Here is a 12710-nt window from a genome sequence, read left to right as displayed (position 1 = left end):
GGTTCAGACTCAGTTGTGACCAGACATATAGTTTTCTTGGAACCAAATGCTGAAAGACACTTTGTAACAGACATATGTATAATTTCGGAAGTAACAAATGTACTTTGCAACGCGGGTGACAACATGCCATAGGCATGTTGCAAATGAGCACACTTCAACTCCCATTATTTAACGTCCACTTACGATAGTCGTACGTAGCGCTAAGATCCCTTTGTGTAAGTGGGCACAGTGACTGAGTTTAGTTTTACGCCGCACTCTGCACTATTCCAGCTATATGGCGGCGGTCTGTAAATAATCGAGTCTGGACCAGACAATCCAGTGATCAACAGCATGAGCATCGATCTGCACAATTTGGGAACCGAGTCAGCGAGCCTGACCACCCTGACCAGTAACATAGGTTACTGAAGGCACATTCTAACCCGGACCTTCACGGGTCGTAAGTGGGCACAGGCCGAATTCGTCAGAAATCAGTTGCAGAGTGACAGGTGGGAAGGGATGCATCAGGCAACTGGTGTTGAGTACACGCCTATAAGGTGCAAAATCGTATGCACAGATGGCATTGTGCACGACATCAGGTGTCATCCCAACTACACGTCATTTGGACTAGACGCTCCAGTTGTGTATAGAACGTTACAACTGTGGCAACTGACGTTGGTCCAATGTAGTTCTCTGAAGAATCGAGGTTAACAGCTAACTTGTAATTACATTACGGCTTAACGTGGGAGGAAACCAGTGAAGATCCGGGTTAGAACTGATCTTCAGCAACCCATGCTTGTCGTAAGAGGCGACTAACGGGATCGGGTGATCAGGCTCGCTGACATCGTATCCCAATTGCTTAGATAGATGCTCATGTTGTTGATCACTGGATTGTGTGGTCCAGACTCGGATTATTTGCACACCGCCGCTATATAGCTGGAATATTGCTGAGTGCGGCGTGAAACTAAACTTACTCACTATCGTGGGAGGAAAGCCTAAGTGACATTGGTCTCATACGTTTCCAACTTTGCTAAAACCCAGGGCACATACATAGTGCTGACAAACCTAGAAACATGATCTGTGCGAAACCAGGATTCGAACTGAAGATAAGTTTCTGGCGTATCCAAGGGGCGCAACTCTGCAGAGCGACATGTGGCGTGTTGGGCGACGAGCCAGTTATGGGCCCTGTATTTGTAACAGTTGATATTACATTGATTGGGCTGTAATGTATGAGACATTATTCCCACCAAGGGTGTGGTAGGTATCCTCTTCCATGTACACGTAGAGCAGGCCTTGAACAAGGCCCTGAACACATCCCATGGCCCTCTGTGTTTTATAAAAAGGTTTACAAAATGTTTCGCCCAAAATGTAGCGTATATACGCGAAATGTGCACCACGGGTTATAACTTTATATATCCATAAACGCAAAAAGAGAACATATTGAAAAATCAATTCTAGTACATTATTTGACAGGATGCTTATTTGACCAAAATAGACAAAACTGACAACGTGAAAACTAATTTCATTGGCATAGTTATCGACTGTTTACAATGACAGAGTATTATTTTCTCTGTGGAAAGTTAACAATCTTGTTTTGAAACCTTTGCCATTACTCGCAAGAAAATCCAGCTATAGAAGTGAGTGAATGAGCTCGGTTTTAACGTCGCTTTTAGCAATGTTACAGCAATATCACCTCTGGGGACACCAGAAATGGGCTTCACACATTGTGCCCATGTAGGGAATCGAACCCACCCGTCCAGCAACAGGATGGACCCGATGATAGTCGTTGTTCTTATAACGATCAGGGTACTGTTGTGCCGGAGAAAGCTGTCTTAGCACTTTGTGGGGTTGTGAGGTAGCCTAGTTGTTAAAGCGTCCGTCCGTCAAACTAAAGATCCGGGTTCGATTCCCCATATGGGTACAAAGTGTGAAGCAAATTTCTCGTGTCCCCCGATGTGATATTGCTTGAATATTGCTAAAAGCGGCGTAATCCCATACTCACTCACTCTTAGCGCAGGGGTTGTTTAGTACAACGGTACCCAGATCGTTTACTTGACACATCTGGCCCCGAAGATTTAAGGCCCCTTAAGTTTGTTTCGAGAAATCGGGGCCTGGGTCTAGTTCAGCTGAACCACCGTCTCTGTACTGACGTACTATTAAAATATTACGATATTTTCATTATTCTATACAGTCGTAATCCGTAAATTGAATTGGAAGTCACTGCTAACAAAATTAACATAACCGAACCCAAAACTTTGACTGATGATATATGTTTAATGCACTGAAAATACATTCAGTGTTATAAGTAATATCTTCCATCGTATAATATCTGCACTCGCTATTCAAAATGTGTGCATCATAATGGAATGGAGAGAAAATACGCTGAGCAATCTGTGATACATGCAGATATATTATATTATTTGCACTAAAACTGTCTGTATTTTCCAGCCTTTGCCATCTGTCACTGCCATGAATAATTATTATTACTCCGAGGTCCGTTTCACTAATTTCGTTTTTCCCGCCGCTGTGGACATATGCTCTTATAATAGTAGGGCAACTTCATTTTTAATTTACGATTGAAACAGTTGGGAGATATATCGGAGTCTATCAACTTTGGTATGATAATAATGAATGTTGTGAGAGTGCATCATCGCTTGCACTTCCTTATGACCATAGTTGTTTGTACAGTAATAGCTCTTCAAAGATGATTGGTGTATGACGTGAAATTTGCATGTGTACGATTTTCATTTTCAAACAAATAAAACCGACTAGAAACAAACTCTAACAACGGTCTGATGCAAGATGGTTGTCAAAATTAATGGTCTACAGTGATTTATCGACCTTCTTGAAAACAGTCAAAATCAAGAATGACACCCCATGCACGAGTATATAGTGATAAAGAGAAATGGTGGTGCGTGCATAAGATGTCTGACTTTGAAAAGTTTGTTAAAGCTTATACTTCCTATCAAAATTGAAAGTTCGTGTTCCCCTACTTGTAAGTATCGGATGAAAAGTCAGAGACATAACACTAGCAGTAAATCCATTTGACTTGTTCAGTATCTACATGTTCTGCGACTATCAACACCAAGAATGTCATCGTTACTAAGTTAAACAATACCCATTACCACCCTGCCGACGAACCCAACATTCTTCATGATTCGTTTCGGTTAGAGCGTCCGCCCGGAGAGCGGCAGGTCGCGGGTTCGATCCCCGACCGCGTCATACCAAAAGACGTTAAAATATGGTACTTGTTGGTCCCTGCCTGGAGCTCGGCATTAATGGGTACAACAAGGACTGGTCGGCTCGGAGTCAGTATAATGTGTCTGAGTGGGGTATTCATGCTTCACTGCGGCATGGTATCTCAGTGGGCTAGCACTATAAAACCAGCTTCAGTCTGGGCTAGTACAAGTAGCCGCACATACACATACACACGCATGCACGTCGTCATATGAGCGAAATATTCTCAAGTACGACGTAAAACCCAATTTCACCTCACCTCACCTCACCTTCTTCATCCCAGCCGTTTCTAAAATACAAAAGTCTCAAACGAAGCAAGTCCAGCGTTCCCTCAGGTTCTTCATCGCCCGTCTCGATTGGGTTCTTTTTTTCCAATTTGAATAGGATATATTGTTTTGAAAATAACAAATATATATTTTTGACAGAAACAAATGATTAATTTTAAATGAAAAAGGAACCCGTGAGATGGGAGTCTGAACCTAAGGAAATCTAGATTTGCTTCATTTAGGGTTTTTTAGCATTGCAGAAAGGGCTGGGTGAAATGGAAAATAATACGGTTCAGGGACTGTGAGACAGACTAAGGCAGCTCTAACGGGCCTACATTTTGCCCGTCTCTTTATGAATTAGACTAAAGTGAGTGAGTGAGTTTAGTATTACGCCGCACTCAGCAATAGTCCAGCTATATGGCGGCGGTCTGTAAATAATCGAGTCTGAACCAGACAATCCAGTGATCAACAGCATGAGCATCAATCTAGGGAATTGGGAACCGATGACATGTGTCAACCAAGTCAGCGAGCCTGACCACCCGATCCCGTTAGTTGCCTCTTACGACAAGCATTGGTTACTGAAGATCAATATTCTAATTGAATTCACGGGTGAATTAGACTAAAGCGTCGTCTCTGAAAATATTATATTCAGAGACTAAGTATTAGTCTAGAGTCTTACAGATTGCTGTACCCGTGGCTTCATGCCAACTGAGCTGGCGACATCCTCCCCAACCCGTTATTTACACATGCAACTCCTATTACAAGGCCATTTCTGAATGCTTTATACACAGAGTACAAGCCTGTGTATACATAAGCCCGTATGTATTCAAATATGCCCGTGTGACCTAGTATTTGGAGTTACTAGAGAGCTATATTTGGATATCAACTTTGTCAGACACGAAGCTGTTAGGGTTTAAAACTCTCGGGTTTGTATAGGGCTTAACTTAAACCCACGAGTGATGATATACAATGTATTCAATATCACTAGCTGTGGTTCCAGTTAAAACCTACAATCATTACTCCAACATCTTCAGTTTCTTCCACATGGGTACAATGTGTGAAGCCCATTTCTGGTGTCCCCCGTCCTGATATTGCTGGAATATAAGCGACGTAAAACCATACTCACTCACTCTTCAGATTCTAAACAGTAACTACCAGTTTCTTGATAGAGAATCTCACCCGAGTGTCTTTTGATATCAAATATATCACCACGAGTTGATAAGTTACAAATATCCGAGGCTTGCTGAGGCTATTTTTACTTTTATCAACGAGTGTTGATATACATGTATTTGATATCTGACGACACGGGGGTGTGATTATATTCATCATAAAAAATCACTCTTCTCTAGTTTTCAATGAAATATGCAAATCTCTGAACACGGTACTGCCATAAGACTTGCAGTGCAGCGATGTCATAGCATTGTGATGTCATCAAGTTCGTGACGTCATAGCATTGTCAGGGCATTGTACGAAATCTGTCAAAACGATATCTCCTAGGAGACATATGATCTCACACAATCAATATCTCCTGTGGAACACAGTTTTGGATGATAAAACACAATACTCAACAGCTAACTAGTTTTGGTAGCATGGCTGTGACATCATGGCAACATGACATTGTGACGTAACAATGGTCTGCAAGCATTTTGACCAATTTCACGGTAGCCTTATCTATCAATGGGTGTCTAATGGTCTAGAAGCCAGACCCCCAAAATGGTGAAAATGTGATGCAGTTCTGGCGACCGAATGGGATGCGATTTTTCACAATCAGGAATGATTAAGCTTTGATTTTAAGCCGGTTGTCATCAGCTACCATGCGTGACTACCGCGCAGGGGCCCTTTTAAGGTGCAACATTTCATTTCAGTTACGGTAATATTTTAACCCATAAGTGGATCCTTTAATTCAATAACTTTGGTTTGGTATGACCGATTTCCATCAAATAAGTAGTTTTGGAATGCTCAGATCATGATTTATAACTGTGGACAATAATAATTACATATTCGTGGTTGCAAATTTTTTTTGGTAAGGTCAAAGGTCAGTTTTATAGAAAATGCATTTGATGGGAATAATATGAGAAAAACTTGACAAATTATAGGTAATTCTACTAAAATATGTTTTTTCTGGATTCATCATATATCATTTGAAGATCATATAAACGTTTGGTTGGCAATGTATGCATGATAAATCATTACAAGGAAACAAAAGTTGGTACTTTCTATTCAGACCAGCTAAATATTACACAATGCCTGTGTTCAACAGTAACAGCTCCATGTTTACAAAGCATTAACAATATCAAATATGTCGAAGATACTGTTGGACTATCTGAAATTGTCCGTTTATTGACAGTCTGGCAGAAAAAAACAATTCAGCTGATGTCAGAGGGGGATGTTTTGATAAGTGTCAAGATTGTTTATACTTGTGTCACTTCACGGTCCACCTGCACTGCACTGACATGCTGTAAAACCCTTAAAAGTGGTGGGTAACAATATGATATCCATTTAGAAGGTTTATAGCTGACATTATTTTATTATGGTGCTCCAATTCCTTAGTGTTTACAATGTGAAATATTACGACTCTGGTTTTCTTGATTTATTAGAGCATAAGTCTAAGCCTCAGGAGACTGGAGTACTGTTTGTCTGTGTGACGCATACTCAATTATTGGAGATTTTTAAAGAGTGTAGTACCTATTGTCTTTTTGTTGTCGTCGCAACAATGGCAGAACATAATTGTTCGGACATCAGCCCATCCAAAATCCCCAAACTATGCACAGATTACACCAAATGTTTATTTTGTCAAACCACGAAGAGTGTACCTTTATGCTCTGGGAGCGAAGCAGGTATATCAAAAATTGCAGGTGTGCTGCAACTTGACCTGAGGGATGACATCAGCGTACGAATCAGCAAAAACATTGAAAACTTGATTCAGCTCAATCCCAAATGGCATAAATCATGCTATGCAAGTTTCACTAGTAAACACAATCTCAAACGACATACGAGTTCAGCATCTGAAGAATCATGTGGTTCCTTCATTCCCATGACTCGGTCAATTCATTCTTCATCAAAACCAAGAGAATGTATTATATGCTCCTCTGCTGTTGGCAACTTGGAAGAAAGTGCATCACTTCAAGCTTCTGAAACACTAAAGCGTGTGGCCTCACTTCGAAATGATAACCATGTGTTAAGGAATTTACAAGAATGTCAAATTTTTAGGAATGCATTAATATTTCATAAATCCTGTCGAAAAACATACACATCCGCAGAGCACATCGCTCGTTTAGACAAAAAAGAAGATGCCGATAGTGCCATAGTACAGGCTTTCCAAACATTGACCGACTTTCTGGACAATGAACTTTTCTTTCGCAATAAGATTGTACAACTTACTGATTTGAGGGACAAGTTTAGATCTATCCTTCGAGACATGAACATTGATTGTCAAGGCTACCAATCTAGTCGATTAAAACAGCGCCTACTACATCACTATAGGAACAAAATATCATTTCACACACGAAAGGATCCAACAAAGAGTGAACTTGTCTTTGCTGAGTCAGCATCAGGCTTAATTGCAGAACATAGCTTGACTGATTCTGTAAAGGAGGACCTGAGAATTCAAAGTGGAATGTCTGATGACATTATCCTCACAAAAGCTGCCAATCTTCTTAGAGAGAAGCTGTTAAATACACAGGGAATTGTTGCATGGCCTCCACCCATAGAGAATATATCAGATGAACAGGTTGAAATAGATCAAAATGTTAAGGATGTTCTTGGTCAACTGCTCTATGGACCACAATATCAGGAAACCGGAGAGAAGTTGCGTCACATTATGTCAGTCGCACAAGATATTTTGTTCTGTGTCTCAAGTGGTAAGAAGCTGATGCCAAAACACGTTGGACTTGCTGTGACTGTTCATCTTACTAGGAATAAACAGATAATCAACATGCTCAATCGGTTTGGACACTGCATCTCATACGAGTTTGTTCGGAGGATTTTAACAGCTGTTGGTACTGCTCAGGAACCTGACAGAGATGATGTTGTTGTACCGTCATGTGTAAGAAAGAGCACATTCACACAAATTGCTGCGGACAACAATGACCTCTCCGAAGAAACCCTTGATGGAAAAAACACAACTCATTGTACAAACATGATTGTGATCCAACAAGAAGGACTACCAGAAAGTACATATAGCTTTGGGTATGATGTGTCCAAAACATCTCGACGTGAAAGAAGTCTTCAGAATATTTCAGCAAGACCAATAAAATCATACTTTAGACAGAAACACAAACCTTGTATTCAAATATTGACAAATTTAAGATCTGTCTTAGACCTTCACAAACGAGGAAACGCGTAGATTCAACTGACCTTAAGTGGATTACTGCAAGAATGCTACCAGAAAAGAAACTGCATTTGTATGTTCCAGAAGACCAGCAGGTTCTTCCTGGGTGGACAGGTTTTAACCAAAATACTTCTAACATAAAGCCTTTGATATCTGTGATTGGTTACTGTCCAGTAATAAATGCTTCACCAACAGATTTCAATGCAGTTAATACTGTACTGGACTTGGCATGCAGAATTACTGAGAAAATAGGACAAAAACACACAGTTCTTGTCCTTGATGAAGCTATTTATTCCAAGGCTGTTGAAATCAGTGCAAGTAACAAGAATGAATATCCAAATTTGATTCTCAGGCTCGGGGGATTTCATATTCTGCTAGCTTTTCTGGCTGTTATTGGAAAGCGTGTTCAGTCATCTGGATTTGAGGATATCCTTATTGAAAGTGGTTCATTTGCTGAGGGTTCTATCTCCTCTATTATGAGTGGGAAAGCTTACAACAGAAGCGTGCGAGCGCACAAAATAATGTATGAAGCTATGATGAGTATTCTTCTTGACCAAGTGCTAGTAGATGATGGCTTTCTGCAAGAAAGGAAGGTTCATGGTCAGAACGTAAGAGATGCCTTTGAATCTGACGATCGTCAAAAGATTGCACAGTCTGTGCAGACAATGCGTGAGTGGTTGCCATCATATGTCAACGCAGTGGATTTGTTCAGAGAAAATGAATGTCAGAAATCGAGCATGTTCCGTTTCTGGAGTGAATACCTTTGCATGGTTGAAGTATTGTTGCAATTCATACGAGCTGAAAGATCAGGCAATCTTCATTTGCAGCTATGCTGACATACTTCTTTGCATGTGACAGACATAACTATTCGAGATATGGAACTTTCTATCTTGCTTGCATGGATGAATTGCCTACAAAAGCACCAGAGGTGCATGACATGTTCATGGCAGGAGAGTTTGTTGTTGCTCGATCAGATATGCCATTTTCCCAAGTTTCTACTGATCTCGCTCTAGAACAGACAATGAACAAAGATTCCAAAACTGCAGGTGGAGTTATTGGATTTTCACAGTCAGAGGAAACTGTTCATCGATGGATTCAAACAGCTAACTACAGAGCCAGTGTTTCTTCCAAGACATCTACTATGGCAGGCTTGAATAACACATCTGTATGCAAACCAAAAGAAATTGGGTCAAAGCGATTGAGCAGAGATGAAGAGGATGTTAGAAATGTGACAAACTGTATTCTGAAGTCAGTGAATCCATTTGCGAGTAATGAAAGTGAAACACTCATCAATTTGATGTCTGGAGAAGTAGCTCCTTCAGAGGTTGAGGACGATCTGCATCGTGCTGTTGAACTTGGAAGCGCCAAGAGAGATAACTTTGTTGCAAGGTTACTTGCAGGTAATGGATTTTTTGATCCAATAAAGAAGAACAATTTGAGAACATTTGACCATGAAGCGGACAGACATCACTATGCTGATGACTCTCAAGTCTACAGATCCATGGAGTCAAGGCCACTTCAGGCGCACAGGGCTTTGAGTGAATTGAGCACTTGTTGTGAAGACATCAAGGCGTGGATGCATTACAACAAACTAAAACTGAATAGTGACAAGACGGAATGCATTGTCCTAGGGCCACATAAAAGGAGATCACAGTGTGGTCTTACATGTTTTAGGTTTGATAATACAAACATCCAAATCGCTGACAAGGTCAAAGACCTTGGTGTGATTATCGACTCAGATGTGTCACTGGATGATCACGTTTCCCATCTAGTCCAGAGCTGCTTTGCTCAGTTGCGTACTATTGGACATATCCGACCATATCTCACCACCGAATCTGCCACCACTCTTGTCCTGTCTCTAGTTATGAGCAGGATTGATTACTGTAACTCCCTTCTCGCTGGTGCCACTAAGACACAGATAAGGAAACTTCAGCGTGTGCAAAACGCTGCTGCACGTATAGTGACCCAGTCACGTAAATCTGATGACGCTCTGAAACTCCTACATTCTTTACACTGGCTGCCCATTCACTATAGGATTCAATTCAAGCTTCTGTGCCTCACTTTCCGCTGTCTGTCTGGATCTGCCCTTCGTATCTGGCCCAGTCCTCACACAGCACCGCCCATGTCGCTCTCCATTCACAGGATAAACGTTTCCTCGTTATCCCCACTGTTAGGACTTCTACGTATGGTGAAAGGTCCTTTTCGTATGCAGCCTCTACAGCCTGGAATCAACTACCTCAATATCTACGTGACTGTACAGAACTTTCTAATTTTAAATCTTTACTAAAGACGCACTTTTTCAGATTAGCTTATGAGTGTAAACTATAATTCATTGCATTGTTTCCATGTATCTCTCTAATCTTTTATTCTCTCCTATAGTCTGTTTGTATGTACTTCTATGTCTTGCGCTTTGAGCATGTTGTACATGGAGAACAGCGCATTACAAGCATGCTATTATTATGTTCGGAAAAAACATGTGAAATCAGTTTCAAGAAACAGTGTACTGACCAGTGATCGAGAACTCTTCAGCAGGCTTGTCATTGTTGCACAGATGCGACAGTTTTCTCTGTCCGAACTATTCACATATGAGTTAACAAATATTCCCTTGTCTATAGCTCTTACAGATGGATCAATGCGAAAAGCACAAAAGTCTGGTCTCATGCAAGTCATTGAGGAAAATGTTGAATCAGCGACGATGGTCTCTATAAGTGGTACAATTTGCAGAATCTTTGACTTTATGGCTGTTATCCAGGCCTCACGCTCTATCGCACTGTCATGTAAACATTTTAAAGAATATGCATTAAAGTTTCCATGCACTCCTTTCCAGAGCTGCTGGTGCTAAAAGAATTGACATAGTATGTGACAGATACGACAAGGAAAAGTCAATCAAAGTAAATGAGCGAAAGAGGCGGACTGACAATACTGGTATCAAACTAGCAATCAGACCCTTGGTTCCGGTACCCAAACAATGGGACAAGTTCATTTCCCACCATGAAAATAAATCTACCCTAGCACACTTTCTTGCAGAGACATGGAAATGCTTTGGTCCCAAGCTAGAAGAATCACAAGATCTTCTTGTTGCTGGATGCAACGCAGGTAATGGTCTTGAGTGTTTCTGTGTTCGCGCTACTGGGGATCCTGAGGTAGTAACGCACATGTTCTGTTCACATGAAGAGGCGGACACCAGGATGATATTTCATGCCGCTGACGCCTTTCATAAAGGTTTCTCAACAGTGGTCATCAGTAGTCCAGATACAGATGTACTAGTTCTTTGCATTGTCTTTGCCAAAAACTTTGGTGGACAGTTTTTCTGTGAAATTGGATCTGACAACAAAAAGCTACATTGACATCAACAAGTGTGTGGATCTGCTTGGTCAGCCAGTGGCATCCTCACTGGCAGGAATGCACGCAATAACAGGTTGCGATACAACTTCAAGCTTCTATGGTATTGGTAAGAGAACAACCTTGATGGCTTTAAAGCAGAATCAACATCTCTTGACAAGTCTGGGATAATCGTTTGAGGTTTCTGATGAGGTAATGCAGAACTGTGAACAATACATTATATCTTGTTATTCTTCATCAAGCAGTAGCAGTTCTGTCAATACTTTTCGATACCTACAGTTCTTAAAGAATCAGAAGAATAGTATGAATATGCCACCATGCCAGTCGACTTTGAAGCTCCATATTAAGAGAGCAAACTATCAAACAGGTATCTGGAAGCGGTCTCTTCAGGGGAACCCGACTGTTCCAGATCCAGATGAGCATGGGTGGGACAATGTATGCAATCCTGTCCTTACTGATGGACCTCCAGCACCTGAAGGTCTTCTTCAGCTTCATATATGCGCCTGTAAGAGTCAATGTACACGAAGATGTAGCTGTAAGAGGCTGAACCTATTGTGTACTTCTGCATGCGGATGTGGACCTAAAACATGTTCCCTTGATCTTGAACTTTGCGACATTGACTAACACGTCAGCTGGGAATGCACTTTGACAAATAAGATCAGGAGGTAATAAATGGTATGAAGGAAATGCTGCTTGCATTATGACGACATGACTTACTCATCTTTCTTTGATGAGCATGAAAGGTATCTGGAACTACATGGACAAATTCATTGTTCCTTTTCTTTATTCTTTTTTATCATACTCAATTTATGATTTGGCTTTGTTCTTGGTTTTTCTTCAGAATTATACATTTGAGAGCTTTCTGTTATATTGTGTGATTTTAATGATAGTTCAACAGTATCTTCGACATATTTGGTATTGTTGATAATTTGTAAAGCATGGAGCTGTTACTGTTGAACAGGCATTGTGTAATATTTAGCTGGTCTAAATAGAAAGTACCAACTTTTGTTTCCTTGTAATGATTTATCATGCATACATTGCCAACCAAACGTTTATATGATCTTCAAATGATATATGATGAATCCAGAAAAAACATATTTTAGTAGAATTACCTATAATTTGTCAAGTTTTTCTCATATTATTCCCATCAAATGCATTTTCTATAAAACTGACCTTTGACCTTACCAACAAATTTTTTGCAACCACGAATATATAATTATTATTGTCCACAGTTATAAATCATGATCTGAGCATTCCAAAACTACTTATTTGATGGAAATCGGTCATACCAAACCAAAGTTATTGAATTAAAGGATCCACTTATCGGTTAAAATATCACCGTAACTGAAATGAAATGTTGCACCTTAAAAGGGCCCCTGCGCGGTAGTCACGCATGGTAGCTGATGACAACCGGCTTAAAATCAAAGCTTAATCATTCCTGATTGTGAAACATCGCATCCCATTCGGTCGCCAGAACTGCACCACATTTTCACCATTTTGGGGGTCTGGCTTCTAGACCATAACGTGGAAGTAAGTTTTACCTGAGAACATGCAGGCAG

The sequence above is a fragment of the Haliotis rubra genome, unplaced genomic scaffold, assembly GCF_003918875.1.
Source record: "Haliotis rubra isolate DU_JTF1 unplaced genomic scaffold, ASM391887v1 Scf118, whole genome shotgun sequence".
NCBI classification, from domain to species: Eukaryota; Metazoa; Mollusca; class Gastropoda; order Lepetellida; family Haliotidae; genus Haliotis; species Haliotis rubra.
This window is presented reverse-complemented; position numbering follows the sequence as displayed.